Source organism: Aphelocoma coerulescens (genome assembly GCF_041296385.1).
Source record: "Aphelocoma coerulescens isolate FSJ_1873_10779 chromosome Z unlocalized genomic scaffold, UR_Acoe_1.0 ChrZ, whole genome shotgun sequence".
In the NCBI taxonomy this organism is placed as follows: Eukaryota; Metazoa; Chordata; class Aves; order Passeriformes; family Corvidae; genus Aphelocoma; species Aphelocoma coerulescens.
This window is the reverse complement of record NW_027184085.1, coordinates 4916328-4930987: the sequence shown is the minus strand read 5'-3', so window position 1 is coordinate 4930987 and position 14660 is coordinate 4916328.

Below are 14660 nucleotides of genomic sequence, written 5' to 3'. Positions count from 1 at the left end.
GTATCCCTGTAGCATGATGGCATAGAGAAGGGAGCCCAGCTTTCACTGGCTGCAATATAGCTGCTTTTAAAAATAAAACAAACTTTCCTTAAATGTCTTAGTTCTGCCTCTAACACCCATCTGATCCCTTTCTCTGTTTCAGAAAAGTTACAGAGAAAAAACAGGAGGTTCTGTTCCAGTAGTCTCTTAAAAAGAGCAAGACAAACCATTTGGGCACAGAGAGAATTAGAAAACTTCTGCAGTACAAGTCCATATTATCCATTTATAAATAAATTATATCTACTGGAGAGATATGCTCAGAGTTTTTTACTGAGGAAAGCTGTGATGAAAATTTTTTTTAGACCACGACCAGTTGAAATAGTTCTATAGTTCTATTTTGTTCTAGAAGCTTCTAATGTAAATTTTAGGGAATTAATATATTTCTGTGCCTGATGAATGAAGGGCAAAATTCCTACCCTGATGTGGAATGTAACTTTGCCTTATGTACAGGTGTGCGTATGGATGGATGGATGGTTGGATGGATGTGTGCACATTATTGGCCAAAACTCTTCAAGGTAACTAATATTTGTATCAGGGGGTGGAAAGAGCAGGTGCTTTGCACACTGCATGGTGGTGAATAGTTATAGATATAGATGTATGCATACGTGTATATATAGATATATATATGTGAAGAATTCAAATATTTTTGTGGGGAACCATCATGAGAAAAGTGTCTCTGTTTTGATGTTTAAAACCTAGTTTCAGTTACTGGGGGTAAAAAGAGTCAAGTCCTTTTTGGCTGAAGCATTTAATCTTGTCATCCCTCACAGTGTTTCAAACTGAAACATGGCTTTGAAAGATGTGCTTAAAATTTGATCACCACATGTTGCTAAGCCTATAATCAACTCCTCTCATTAGAATATTCATTTCACTGGTGACATTTATTTTTCTTTCTAGTTTTTCCTAGGCTAAAATATCAATTAATTTAGATGTGTGAAGTTATCAACATCTCCCCTGTACACTGACAAAATAGCAGAGGCACCATAGAGGATGCTTAAATGTCACGGGCTTTGACCAGGGCCATATTATCAAGCACAGGCACCAGAAAATGCAAGTCCTACAAACATCCATCTATCTCCCCCAGTACCCATGGCAAGTGAGGATAAACAAGGGCACAGATAAACTTTTCTAGGGGAACTGAAATCCAGCAAGAAGAAAAGATGGAGTCACCAAAAGCAGTGCATGACTTTGAGTAAACTTCTGCTCAAGAGTCAAAGGGCAGGTGCTTTCAAACCCAGATACATAAATTTGAATATGGATTCAGATCAAATAAGAACAACAGCTGATTAAATTAATTTCAGTCCTTGCATTTTTTTGGCTTTGACATTACTGAAACTGGAAAGAAGTGGTGATGAGAGGTCTGCTCTTTGCTGTTTATGTAGTTACTAAAGATTTTTCATTAAATTTTCTGTGGAGATGTCCAGCTAACTTTGCAGATCTTAATGTTTGGAGATGAGTTTTGAAGGGCTGCATATAATTTTGGCCCAATATCCAATGAGGTTGAGATACTAAATATGCTGAGTGTTTACCCATTATAAGCTAAAGTTGCCCTGAAGGCATATTTCAAATTGATATATAGAACAGAAGGCGAGATTAAAAACCAGAAACAATCTGCTTTAAAATTATAATTAATGTAGAGAGACTAAAGAGTCTCCATGAATTCTGTTGCCTTGAACAGCTTTCCAGAATACAACATTCCTGTAAGGAAAAGGAATTAAGTGAAAACCAGTAAAAACAAGGTTTAGCGTTTTTTTTGTTTCCCAAGGGTATTTCTTCATTACAGGTGTTAAAGCATATGTGAATCATTCTAGAATTTTTTGTACTGTGATTAAAAGTAGTCAGAAATTTCACTTCTCAGGCAAAATGCTAATTTTTATTGCAGAAAATAAACTAATATATTCACTTAACAAGAAAACATTTTGTTCTTATAATATGGCCGTGGTGCCGTGTGTACTTGGGGATCTCATGCTTTTCTTGTCTTCCACCATTAAGATTTGACATAAAATCTTCCCCTTCTTTAAGGAGGATGCTGTGTTTGACAGAACTCTTCAGGGCTCTGTATCATTTGGCTGAAGGATGCCCCAAATGCAGAGTCTTAGGATCCTGAGCTCCTGAGCTTTACCTGTGTGCAGTCATAGAGTATCAATTCTGAATCAAGTGTTTCTTAGGGGAGACAAAATATATTACATCTTGCCATCATGAAAATGGTTCTGAATATCTCCAAATCTTCTCCTGGTCTACACTTCTATGATTTCATTTCTCTGAATCTTTTTTTTTTCAGTAAAACCCACAGATATTAACCTTAAAATAAGCTATACTCATTAGGAAAAAAAAAAAAAAAACAAAAACAAAACAAACCCTAGAAAGGATAAAAGGGAAGATGAGGCATCTTAATAAGAAAGAACCCAAAACCAACCCAACCAAGCAAATGACCAAAAAACCACAGAAAAAAATGTAAACCAAAACAAACAGAAAAAAAACCACACCAAACCACAAACTTTGTTCTCCAGTGATGAATTTTTTCAATAAAAAATTTCATCACTGGTCTAGGACTGCACTCAGTCCCAATGCCAGAAGTGCTTGGTGGAACCTACAGACCAGATGACACAGCAAACTTAAAGAGGAAAGAAAAATCTAACAGATGGTACCAAAATGATCATGTAGGAAATTTCTGATGTCATACCCCAATTCTGAAGAATTAACAGTCAGCCTTTCTTAAAGACAATACTGCAGTTGCCTCAGCTCAGGTTTTATGTTTTGTATCATTTTCTGCCAATCCATAAATAATACACCAATGACAATTTAATAATGTTTAACATTCATACATATGCGCACAATGACACAAGCACATGCATATTTTGTATCTATTTTTAAAAATATATAATTATGTGTGTTTCTATAGATTTATATATAGAATCAAAGAATGGTTGTGTTGTTAAAGATCATCCAGTTCCAACTCCCTGCCATGGGCAGGGACACCTTTCACTATCGCAGGTTGCTCAGAGCCCCATCTAACCTGGCTTTGAACACTTCCAAGGAGGGGGCAGCCACAGCTTCTCTGGGCAACATGTGCCAGGGCCTCACCACCCTCACAGGGAAGAATTTCTTCCCTAATATCTCATCTAAACTTATCCTCTTTTAGTTCAAAGCCATTCACTCTCATCCTGTCATGCCAGGCCCTTGTCAAATGTTCCTCTCCAGCTCTCTTGGAGCCCCTTTAGGCACTGGAAGGGACTCTATGGTCTTCACAGAGACTTTTCCAGGCTGAAAACCCCCAACTCTCTCTGCCTGTCTCCAGAGCAGAAGTGCTTCTGGCCTCTGAGCATCTTATGATGATCTGCATACACACATCTATCTGTCTGCTTATCTGTCTATCTATCTGATCTTATGTGATCTACTGTGAGAAACTGGAGGTGTTCAGGGGGTCAGAATTTTTTCTTCGTAGGGAGTAGTTGGCTCATCTTCATTTTGAATGTGCAAGATCTACTCTGCTTTATGGGTAACGTTTCTAATCCTTGTTTTGCCCATTACTGTTATTCACCCTATTTCCCCAGACACATTTAGTTAAATGGCTATCAACAGCAGACGATTAACGGGAGGGGACAAGGGGATGAGCCAAAACATAAATCAGACAGTAATGCTGTCTTCAGCACAGAAGAGAGTATCGACCAGGATGACAGCTTCTGTGAACTAATTATCAAAGCAACATTCCAAAGTAATTGTGAAACGAGCAATATCTTTTTTCCCCCCCTTTGCTACTTTAGTTAATGAACATATATTAAAAAGAACATGGAAAGGACAAAAATAATAATAATAACAATAATCTCAATCATGAAAGCAACACAAATAATAACTCTATTTCACTGCCAATGGCTCTCCTTGTTTATAGCCTTCATCCGCCATGAGCAAATAGAGCAAGAATCTAAAATTTCTTCCACAGCCTTTTAATTCCCCTACATCTTTCTTCTGTCCACATTCTGTTACTTTTCTTTTGTCTACCTTCTGAGAAACTGTGTTTATGTGACCACAATACATTTCTGATTGTCTAGTCTTGCTTCAGGTAAGAAATTTTTATGTGCAGCCTAATTAGAATAAAGTAGGAAGAGAGGCACAGAAGGGGATGAAGGAGATACATTTATATGTTTTTCAAGAGGTGAAATGGCAAGAGAAGAGAGGGTATGCTAGGGCTCTCTCATACAGGAAAAATAGCAAGTTCAAACTCTGATAGATGACTGAAAAAAATGAGACAGGATAATAAGGTCTGGCTTCATTAGTGCCTCCTTACTAGTTCTGCTCAACAGTAATAATAATCCCTCTGTTCTGAGATAAATGGATCAATGTCTGTCTCTCCTTGTTAGCCTGCTGTATAGATGAGAACAAAATGACATGTAATATGACTGAAGATGTGGATACCCAGTGCAGATGAGGTTGTTCCAGAACAGGATTTAAGTTCAGCAAGAGAGCTAGAGGATCTTGGGTCATGGTCCCCAGCACTAACACAAAGGAGACCTTGTCACTTCAGAAACACAGCATGAAAGCTGTGAGAACACTTACCATGGCTGTACACACTGTACATCACAACAGTCTCTCTTGACATGCACATTGCATATTAGAGACTTGTAAAAGCCCTGAACTTTTTAATTTCTCCTTTTAATACATAATTAAATTTTTTTGGACTTTAAACTTGGTTCAATGCAGGAATGTAAAGCATTAAAATCCAAAATTATGTTACGCTAAATATTTCAGTGTGTGTATGTTAAAGACTGATGAGCACAGAGGCTGAATTTGAAATATATATTGAGTTCAGGGAAGAATTACACATTCTCTGCTGACATCCACAGCACCATGAGCCATGCTTACAAGCACTTTAGTTAGCAAGAAACAGAAGTATGGGCAGTTTGGCTGAGTGCTCAGTTTCAGTTTAGACATGGTATTTTCTTGGGATCTATAATATTGAATAGGATTATCTACAAACAACACCAAAGATATATCATATTTATTGGCATTGGGCCCTGAGGATCTTGAAATTCATTACTACCTAAACCTGAAATCATTATTCGTGTGAGTAGCTGTTACTCTGAATAGTATTAAATGGGAATACTCATCTTCAGAGTGAATATTTCCACCTTCTAAGCAAAACACATGATATTAGAATTGGTTCTGGTAAATATAGTTACTATAGCAAGAATTCTGGTAGCTTAAATTAGACATTCTTCAATCACTTCAAAATGTTAGTGTATATCAGGAGTCTCATTGTCATGCTATCCCTGAATCTGCCTTTAAGTAGACATTTTCTTTTACAAAATAAAATGTTTCAAGTAGCAAGCATATACCAGTTGAAAATAATTTCCTAAAATTAAATACATTCAATTACCCTGCAGAATGAAGAAAATAACTTTATGTATTTTAAAATATATTTACTAATGTTTACTAATTTACTAATTACCAGAACATGACAACTATAGCTGAATATAGCACCCTTACCCAAATAGCAAACTAGAAACCTGTATTAACATTTTTTAAAATTCAAAGATTTTAAGATTGCATTATTTCAAGACTGAAAAAAACCCCAACCAAACTTATTAACTTCCTCCTAAATTAGTTAAGTGAATTTTCCAGTCAATTCACCTCAATAATGAGGTAAAGATGGCTTTGTATCCGTTTGCATCAAAGCACGGATTAACACTCTCATTACCTCTCCCAAGAAACTTTCTTTCACAGCTCAGCTGTTCACAGGCCTGGAAAACATAATCCAATATAATGTAGGAACAAGCCAAACTATGTCATCATCCTTTCACCCCACCATGATTACTTTTGTTATTCCCCTCCATAAATTCCATGGAATTTTTCTGGTCCCTGTTTTACCAAGAAGTTGAACTTCTGCTGTAAAAGGCACCTGGCCCTCAGCAAAATAAAATGCTGTGGCATACTGATCCACTGAACAGATGGAGCAGAGGCAGCAAAAATGAAAATATTTATATCACCTTTGTGCTGCTCTAAGCTTATCACAAAACACCAGAGCCTGGGAGGAGATTCTTCCTCAGATGCAGGACTTGGTTCTTCCTTTTGTTAAACTTGAGGAGATTCCCATGGGTGCAGTTCTCCAGGTGATCAAAGGCCCTTTGAATGTCAGCACAACTCTGGTGTATCAACTACTCCTCCCAGTTTTGCACTGTCTGCACACTTGCTGAGGGTTCAGTTTGTCCCATCACCCAGGACGTTAGTGAAGATGTTGAAGTATTTTCAGCACCAGCCCTAGGAGTCCCTCACCAGTGACAGGCCTGCAGATGGACTGTGCCACTGATCACAGCCTTGCAATCCCAGCACACCACATCAGTATCTGTTTCAATAGCCCACACTGCACTGGTTTATTTATGAGGATGTCACGGAAGACAATGTCAAAGCCTTGTGAAAGCCTGGAAAGAGAATGTCTGTGGTTCTCACCCAGTCCACTGATACACATTTTTCCTAGAACGCAATCTAGTTGGTCAGGAACGATTTCCCTTTTGTAAATCCACACTGACTACTCCCAATTACCTTGTCCTTCCCATGAATGAAAATGGTTTCCAGGATTATTTGCTCCTTCACCTTCCCAGGGACCAAAGGGAGGCTGGTCTGCATCTAGTTCTCTGCATTTTCTTAAAGACTGAAGTGACGTCTTCTTTCTTCCAGACATCAGGAGCATTTCTCACCATCACCTTCCACAGGTTATTCAGAGTGGTCTCACAAGGATTAGGCAGCCCGTAGCAGATACGTGCAATGATCATAGTCCTGCACCTGCACATCTGTTTTCTCCTGCTTATTCCCAATGCCCTTGCAGCAGTGTAGAAGTCCTGCAGAGACACACTCAGTCCTACTGATTTTCCAGAGACGGTAGGAGTAACTTAATGTCATCCCACAGGCATTTCCTTATGTGCAAATGCTTGAGGTGGATCCTTTTCAGACCTAGTTTGTCCATATCACCCTGCACTATTTACTAGGCAAGCCAGACCACCCCTTCATCATTTGACTGTGAGTCATCTCACTCTCCTGTTGTGTCTAAGTTTAAAGTTCTCCTTAACCAGGTCAGCCAGCCTACTGATGACTTTTCCCCGCTAAATTATCTCTTCAATCCTCAAAGAAGGTCCTGTGGTCATAAAATACAACCCTCGTTGCCAACACCAGTCACACAACCAATTGTTGACACTCAAGATCCTTCTGCTCCTGCTCAAGTTCTTCCTCCTCACCAACAGAGCCAAGGGGAAAAGCTCACAGCCCCCCAAGACCTTGATCATTTGTCTTCACAGTCCCCAGCCAGCTCAGATGCCTCAAACTGCAGAAATCAACCTAGAGAAGCAGTGTCTCACCCTAAACTTTGTCTCAGTTTTGAAGTTACAGTACGGTTTTGAAAGAGCTGAGGAAATATCTAATGGAAACTGAACTGTCTTAGAATTGCCTTTAAAAATCCAACCATATTTATTCTGTTTCAGGTTAAGTGTCAGAAACTGCATGCATCTTGCTTGCAAAATACAAGGCATTATAAGGTAAAAGAAGGCTCTCAAAACTCGTGAGTCACACATCTGCTAGTCTACACATAAAGCAGCTCTTCCACAGGAAACTTAAGGAAAAGCTGAGACGCCAAGCCTGGGAATAGCTCGGAGGGCGGCACAGCATCTTGCTGATGACAGCCCTTGGCAGGCGAGTCACAGCGGTTAGAGGGCGAGCCCCTCACTCTGAGGAGCAAGTCCCAGGCTAGGGTGGTCACCCCAAGACAGGTGGTAGAGATGCCAGCGGAGGCAAAGAAGCAGGAGGGACTCTCCGTATGGGTTCCACGAGTTGGTTTACTGCAGGTGACAAGCTCCAGGGACAAAAAGCTGATTTTGCAAGAGGGCCCAGGGGTTTTATACTCAGGGAAAGAAAGGCAGGGAAAAGGGTGGCAGCCAATCAGGTAAGGTGATAGGGGAGGGGTTAACTAGGAAGTAGCCAATGGGAGTAACTCATAGGCGGGATCACAGGGAACAACCAATGAGACATCGAGTAACACAGACCTTTCCAGAACTGATACATATTCAACCAAGGGGATAAATATTTATGGTCCTCTACATAAAACTAGGAGAGGAAAACAGTAACCAACCAACTTGTAATAAGCAAACTAAGGAAACAGGATTATGGGGACTCGCCATCACCACGGAGGTGATCCTAGATGTTGGTGCCTGACCACCAGGGCTCAAATGCTGTTGTTCCGTCTGGGGTCCTAGTGGTCACAGCCACTCGCACCGCAACAAAAAGCAACATTCCTTAGTTTTCTGGTCTCCTGTGGAAATTTTGCAGAGAAAATCTTATGTGTTTTCTTATGAATTGAGGTAAAATGGGAGACGATTTGGAAATTTTTTCCTTAATGTGAGTTATTTCAAACAGCGAAGGTAAATTAATTTTGAAGTTTCAAATGGAGGATGCCTTATTTTAAATTAGCTAATTTTTAACTAAAAGGAAACAGATATGAGGACTTAATTATTTGATAATCATTAGGTCTAAATTAAGACTGAACAGAAGGAGTAGTCCACACATGGGAAGGAGGGTGACATATGTTTCTGGTGAAAAGCTCTGAGATGGCCGTGTCGTTCATAGATAAATTAGGAGGTAGATGATATGGTGCTTTCCATAGATAATAAAAACTAATCACACCCATAAGTTCTATGGTTGGAGAGAAAAAACATGCAATTAAATACACTTATATGTGTGCTGATGTGTGTTTATACAAACAATTTTATGAGGTGGATCCATCAAAGAGTCTGAAGACTCACCAGCACCAGCCTTCTCTGTACTTTCAGCCACATGTCATTCCTTCATGTCTAGACTTGCTGAAATGCTGGTTGTTCTCTGCAAGCCTGGTGAGAAAAATGTGAATTTTAAGGCTCTTTGTACAATGAAAAAAAAGTTCTCACTAGTAATGACCTCTTCCTGCTCCCATGGTGCTGCAATTGATTATAACGGGAGATAGACTTTGTTCTCAATCCCCTTCTGGCCTTATATACACTGATAAATGCAGAATAGACCCACTTCCCAGCCCTACTTATTAAAACAATACCAGAGGAATGATATCTAATCTTCCTAATGGGAGAAGTTAAGCAAGAAAGAATTTTGATGACTGTAATGACAATTAAAAAAATAAATCAGAGGAAGTAGCATATCATGTTGGGTTTTTCTTCCTCACTGCTTCCTTCTTATATAGCACCATCAGCCATCATCTCTCCTCACTCAGAAACTTTATAAACCCCAAGAGATCGTGCTTACTTGAGTAAATTAATTATTTAGTGAGTGATGCTTTACAAGACACAGAAGGAGATAAAATGCCCCAAGGAGATGATGAAAGAGTAAAAACTCTTTAACCATCTTTGGATGAAGACAGCAGCAAATAGGAAACTATTTTTTTAAGCTTGGTCCCAAGTGAAAGCTGGAAAAGAAACATTCCTTCCTAGGGTAGTCCTCCCTGCACAGTAGTCACTGTGCTTTGGGTTTTTGCATTCAGATTAGATTTTCCTGTTTAGTGTGCTCACAGATATTATTTTTATATTGAATTGTTCATCTCTGGACATAATGTACAGAGTGTGTTGGTGACTCAGATTTCTCAGGTAGTTTTCCAATTTCAACTCAATTTAAAGCATTTAGGTGATGAAAAAGGTCTGTCAGTTATGAGCATTTCAGTATGTGAGTTACTCTTTACACCCAAAAATGATCTTGCAAATTATCCTGGTATTAGTTTTTCTACTTGTTTTTGTGTGTGAGAAAAGGAATTACCTCCCTAAAGTATCTGTCTTTTTCTACATAAATAAATCCAGCAAATGACACTGAAAATGTGTTCCTTTGACCACAATACACTCTCTCAAATGATTTGGATGTTTCAAAGCTGTGAAAAAAATTTAGATCCATCACACCAAAAAAGCAGTACTTCTGGTCAAACTGATAGATTTATTTTTGTATTTTTTCCCACGGTGTCCTGAAGACCTGGGTCTTGAAAGCACAGAGGGACAGTGTTAAAATCAACAAAGAAGGACAGGAGAGCACTTTGAAACAGGTATCTCCTCCCTAGGCAGAGCAGAGCTCAGGACTCCAGTGTCTCCCTGCACAGCCTGCTTGTAAGTGAGTAAGCACTGATTAATAACTACAGCTAATTACTCTGAAATCTCCACAGGGGATGTTACTGGGTGGGTAAAGCACTTCAGAAAAGTAACTGCAGTCTTCCTGTAGCTGAAAAGATCTGCCTTAGTTACACTTGATGTGTGGGAGATGGAGAGCTCTTGAAGAGGAAGAAAAAAGCTGTAGGGATAATAGCAGCGACATGGTTAAAAAAATCTGCAAGTTACAGCCCCATGAAAGCAAAGTCAGGAAGCCAGTGGTGTGTGTGGCTACATTAAAGTGGATCTTAAAGGTGGGCATGTGAAAGAGTTATCTCAATAAAATGGATAAAAGGAAATGAGAGTTCATGGCTGCTGTAAATTGCCAGTGCCCCAGACAGTCCTTATGTCCTTAAATATGTCCTTAACTCAATCCCTTGAGGCACCACAAATACCCTTGGAGTTCCAATGGGACCAGAAATTCAATGAAGAGCATCTGAAATATAGAAACTGGTGTATCCAACAACTGACTCCTGCTTCAGAGATACCAATACTTCCTGTGATATTAATAACACAGAATACTGTGAACTAAAGGGCAGATAGAACTGGTAATGGATTTTCTAATAGAAAATGCAGTTTAATGCACTTTATGATAGGAGGAGAGAGATTTAGTAAGAAATCTTCAGGTTTTGTCTAAGACTACCATTGCATGCCAGCATCTCCAATTAAGTGCATTCTCTCAGGTCTCTTTACCTGGAGTGAATGAGTATTATCCCAAGCTAAATTAATTCATCAGTTAATTGTTTGATGCTAATAGGAAAAAAAAAAAAAAACAAAAAAAAACCAAAAAACCAAAAAACTGGATCTTGACCAGGGCTGTACATTTCAAACTGCATTGTTATCTGTATGTATCATTATCTGTAGGCTGTTTCATTGATCCTTTCTGTAGCAATTACCTGTGTGATGATTTTGGACAGCCCACGAACTCTTCATCACAATTTAGAAGGCCAAATCAGGAAGCTGTAACAGATGGTAGGACACACAGAATTACAGAATTATAGAACATACTGAGTTGGAAGGGACCCATCAGGATCATCCAGTCCGACTCCTGGCCCTGCACAGGACCACCCCCAAGAGTGACCCCATGTATCCAAACACTTCTTGATTTCAGATAGGCTTGGTGCTGTGACCACTGCCCTGGGGAGCCTGTTCAGTTCCCAGCCACCCTATGGGTGAAAAACCATTCCTGATGTCCAACACACACCTCCCCTGACTCAGCTCCATCCCATTCCCTTGTGTCCCTTCACTGCTCACAGAGAAAAGAGATCAGTGCCTGCCCCTCCTCTTTTCCTCATGAGGATATTGAATATCCCAGAGAGGTCTCCCCTCAGTCACCCCTTCACCAGGCTGAACAGACCAAGTGAGCTCAGCCACTCCTTATACAGCTTCCCCTCCAGACACTTCATCCGCCTCGTGGTCTCCTTTGGACACTCTCTAATGGCTTTATATCTTTTTTATAATGTGGAGCCCAAAACTGCTCACAGAACTCGAGGTGAGGCTGCACCAGTGCAGAACAGACCTGGATTGTATAGTGTTTATATTTCTTGACAGCAAAGAAATATAACTTTTATTAAAAACAAGCAAACAAAGAAAAAAAACACCCTAACCTTTATTTTCAAATAAAGGCTGGAGTCCCAGTAGTATACCAACCTTTACTCTCTTTGTTTGAGTTACATAGAAGGACATTTCTGGTGAGTAGGGTATGGTGGAACAGAAGTCTGAATTTCAGCTGTCAGGACCTTTTGCAAGCTGTTTGCTCTTTCATTTTAAATAACAAATTGTTCTTGGACCTTAAAATATGCACATATATTTTTGTCTAAAAATTAAAGTTATTCCCAATCCCTTTTCTAATTTCTTGCATATGACATGAATGTAGTAAAATAAAAGTCAGGAAAAACACTTTTTGCCATAGTGAAATACTGCAACATGATGATATCACCAGGTTAAACCCTTTTACCTTGAATTGGACATGAATAATTCAGGCCTTCAAATTATTGTTCAGCCACATAACCTTGTCTGTCAGTCAACAAAGGCCACTCTTTCTGTCCCCATCCAAATTTAATAGGTGTTGATTCCCCTCCTCCCCACTGTCTTTTCTGCCTGAGACTTAAATTTACATGGACGTGCTGCTTAGCTGGAGTGACTTGTGTCTGTGGTCTGTGCAGGTCTCTACCTGACAAACTCTGTCTCTTCCTATTTCATCAGTGGCTATCAACAATCAAGACACATGAAAGCTTTGCTGACTGGGCATTACTGAAGTAATAATGAAGTGCCTCATTTGAGCTTGCTCCTTTCATGAAGGGGAAAAAGAAATCTAGCAAGGAATTGTTTGCAAACTGTAACATTTCCAAATGCTACAGAGCGTGGTTGCAAAATCGACAAAGGAATTACATCCTGGCTCATAAACACTTGCAAATGATTATTTGATGAGCTCATTTTATAATCACTGCTGGGGTCCAAAGAATTATGGTGATAATCTTTCAATTTATAATTCCTCCAGGTCTAGATTCTTTACAAACTAAAACCAAGGAAAATATATTGGATAAAGAGGCTAAAAGGAATTCACATCTTCAGCATTTGCATTTTTTAGTCTGAACTCAAAAATCTGATGCCATTCATGTGCTTCTGAACATGAACTGGTAAAAATATCCGTAATAATTGGCTCAGATACCGCTCACCAATCAATTATCTTAATTGGTTTGAGTAAAAGATGTCATAAGTCTCTTTGTTGTTATGTTTGTACACCAGTTCTCCTAACGGGGTCCTGGTCCACAGGTGACATTCCTGGATGCTGCTGGCACAAACACAAGGGAGACCTTGTCCCAAGTGATCTGTTGCCTGTCAAATCAAATCCACGAGAAATCAAAGGCAATGAATCAGATCTGAACTAGGATGAGCATCCAGGCAAAACAGATTACCTGCCCTATCTCTGAATGTTACAATGTTTACAAACCATGTTCACATTTCTCCTTATCAGCTTTAAAATTTCTTTACACATTTATCATTTCGTGCTTTACTCCTCTTGCATTTATTTTGGCACAAAGAGGAAATATGGCCAGATATGATTTCTGTGGCTTGATCCTTTGTCTGGTTCAAGAACCAGGAAATTTCAGTGATCATCAAATTATTCTCATCTAGAGTAGCAGCAAGACTGATGGATGTATTGAGGGCAATTTAATTCTGGCTATCCCCAAGATCAGGAGAGAAGAGACACCTTAAAGGTGTCTTAAATAAAGACAATGGCCAAATTGCCTATATCTTGGATTACTATTCAGTTTCCTTTTTCTGACCCACTCTGCTAATTCTGGCACCTTCAATTCCTTGAAGTTTGCAACCATTTAATAGTTCTGGTTCTCCAGGCTCAGTGCAGTACAGCAGCAAGGCTGTCCTCAGTGACAAGGAAACACAGAGTTTTTGTAGCTTCCCTTCACTGCTTTTACAGGCAAATAAAAAAAGCAGACAATCTGCATTACAAAATACTTCATAGCTCATTTAAAGACACAGGGAAATTATTGGGCTGTAAACACGGGTTTAACCTGTATTACATGACCTGTAATAGCAGCTGTAAATTTCCCAGCCTATTTGGAAGCAATTCAAGTCAGTAATGTGGAGGTGAGTGAGCAAAGTGGGAGAGAGGACAAAGGTGCAACAGCATGCAGGTGTTGGCTTGAAGGCTGAACTCCTCCAAGTTTTGCTAATAAAGAGAGAAATTAATGATTTTTTCCTTTATTTCAAGATTTTCTCACAGATCAGTTAGCGAAGATAAGGTACCCATTCTGTAGACTTACATTTGTACTACGGGACCACTATAAACTTTTGATGTCCTTTATTTCAAGCTGTGCAATACATCTTTTTCTGTATTATTATTTAAATTTTATAAAACTAAACTTCAATCAAATGCAAGGTGTCAGGTTCACAAAAAAAGATAAATAGGACAAAATTACTTTATACATCCCACTCAGGAGTCAAAATTTTTAGAGCCCTGATTTTACAGTTGTCTTACAGGTTTTATATCAGCCTTCTAAGCCAAAGTAAAATGAGGTTCTCAAAATATCTTCAAGGGATATTTTGCTCAGTAAATACTCTGGCTGTGAAATGAAAATTAAAATCCATCTGATCTCAGTTAGCCCACCTTATTCTTGAAATAGCTTCTCACACAGGTGTTAGAGACCAGTGTTTGGGGGCAATTAAATTATTTACATTATTGAGAGCAACCTCAAGAAATTTAGTACAGACATCTAAATTTATAGCATTTCCCAGAGGGTAAAAAAATCCCCACACTGTGACACTGGAACCGGCATCATGCTTCTGAAGGAAAACAAAGTTCTCAGTGTGCGACTCTGTAGATAAAACAGTGGAGATGATTGCCATGCTTAAATAATAATGAGAAAGCTTCAAATTTGATTTCTGCATATCATATTAGACCTGCAGATTTAACACGAGATGCAAGAGTGAATTTTCTCTAGA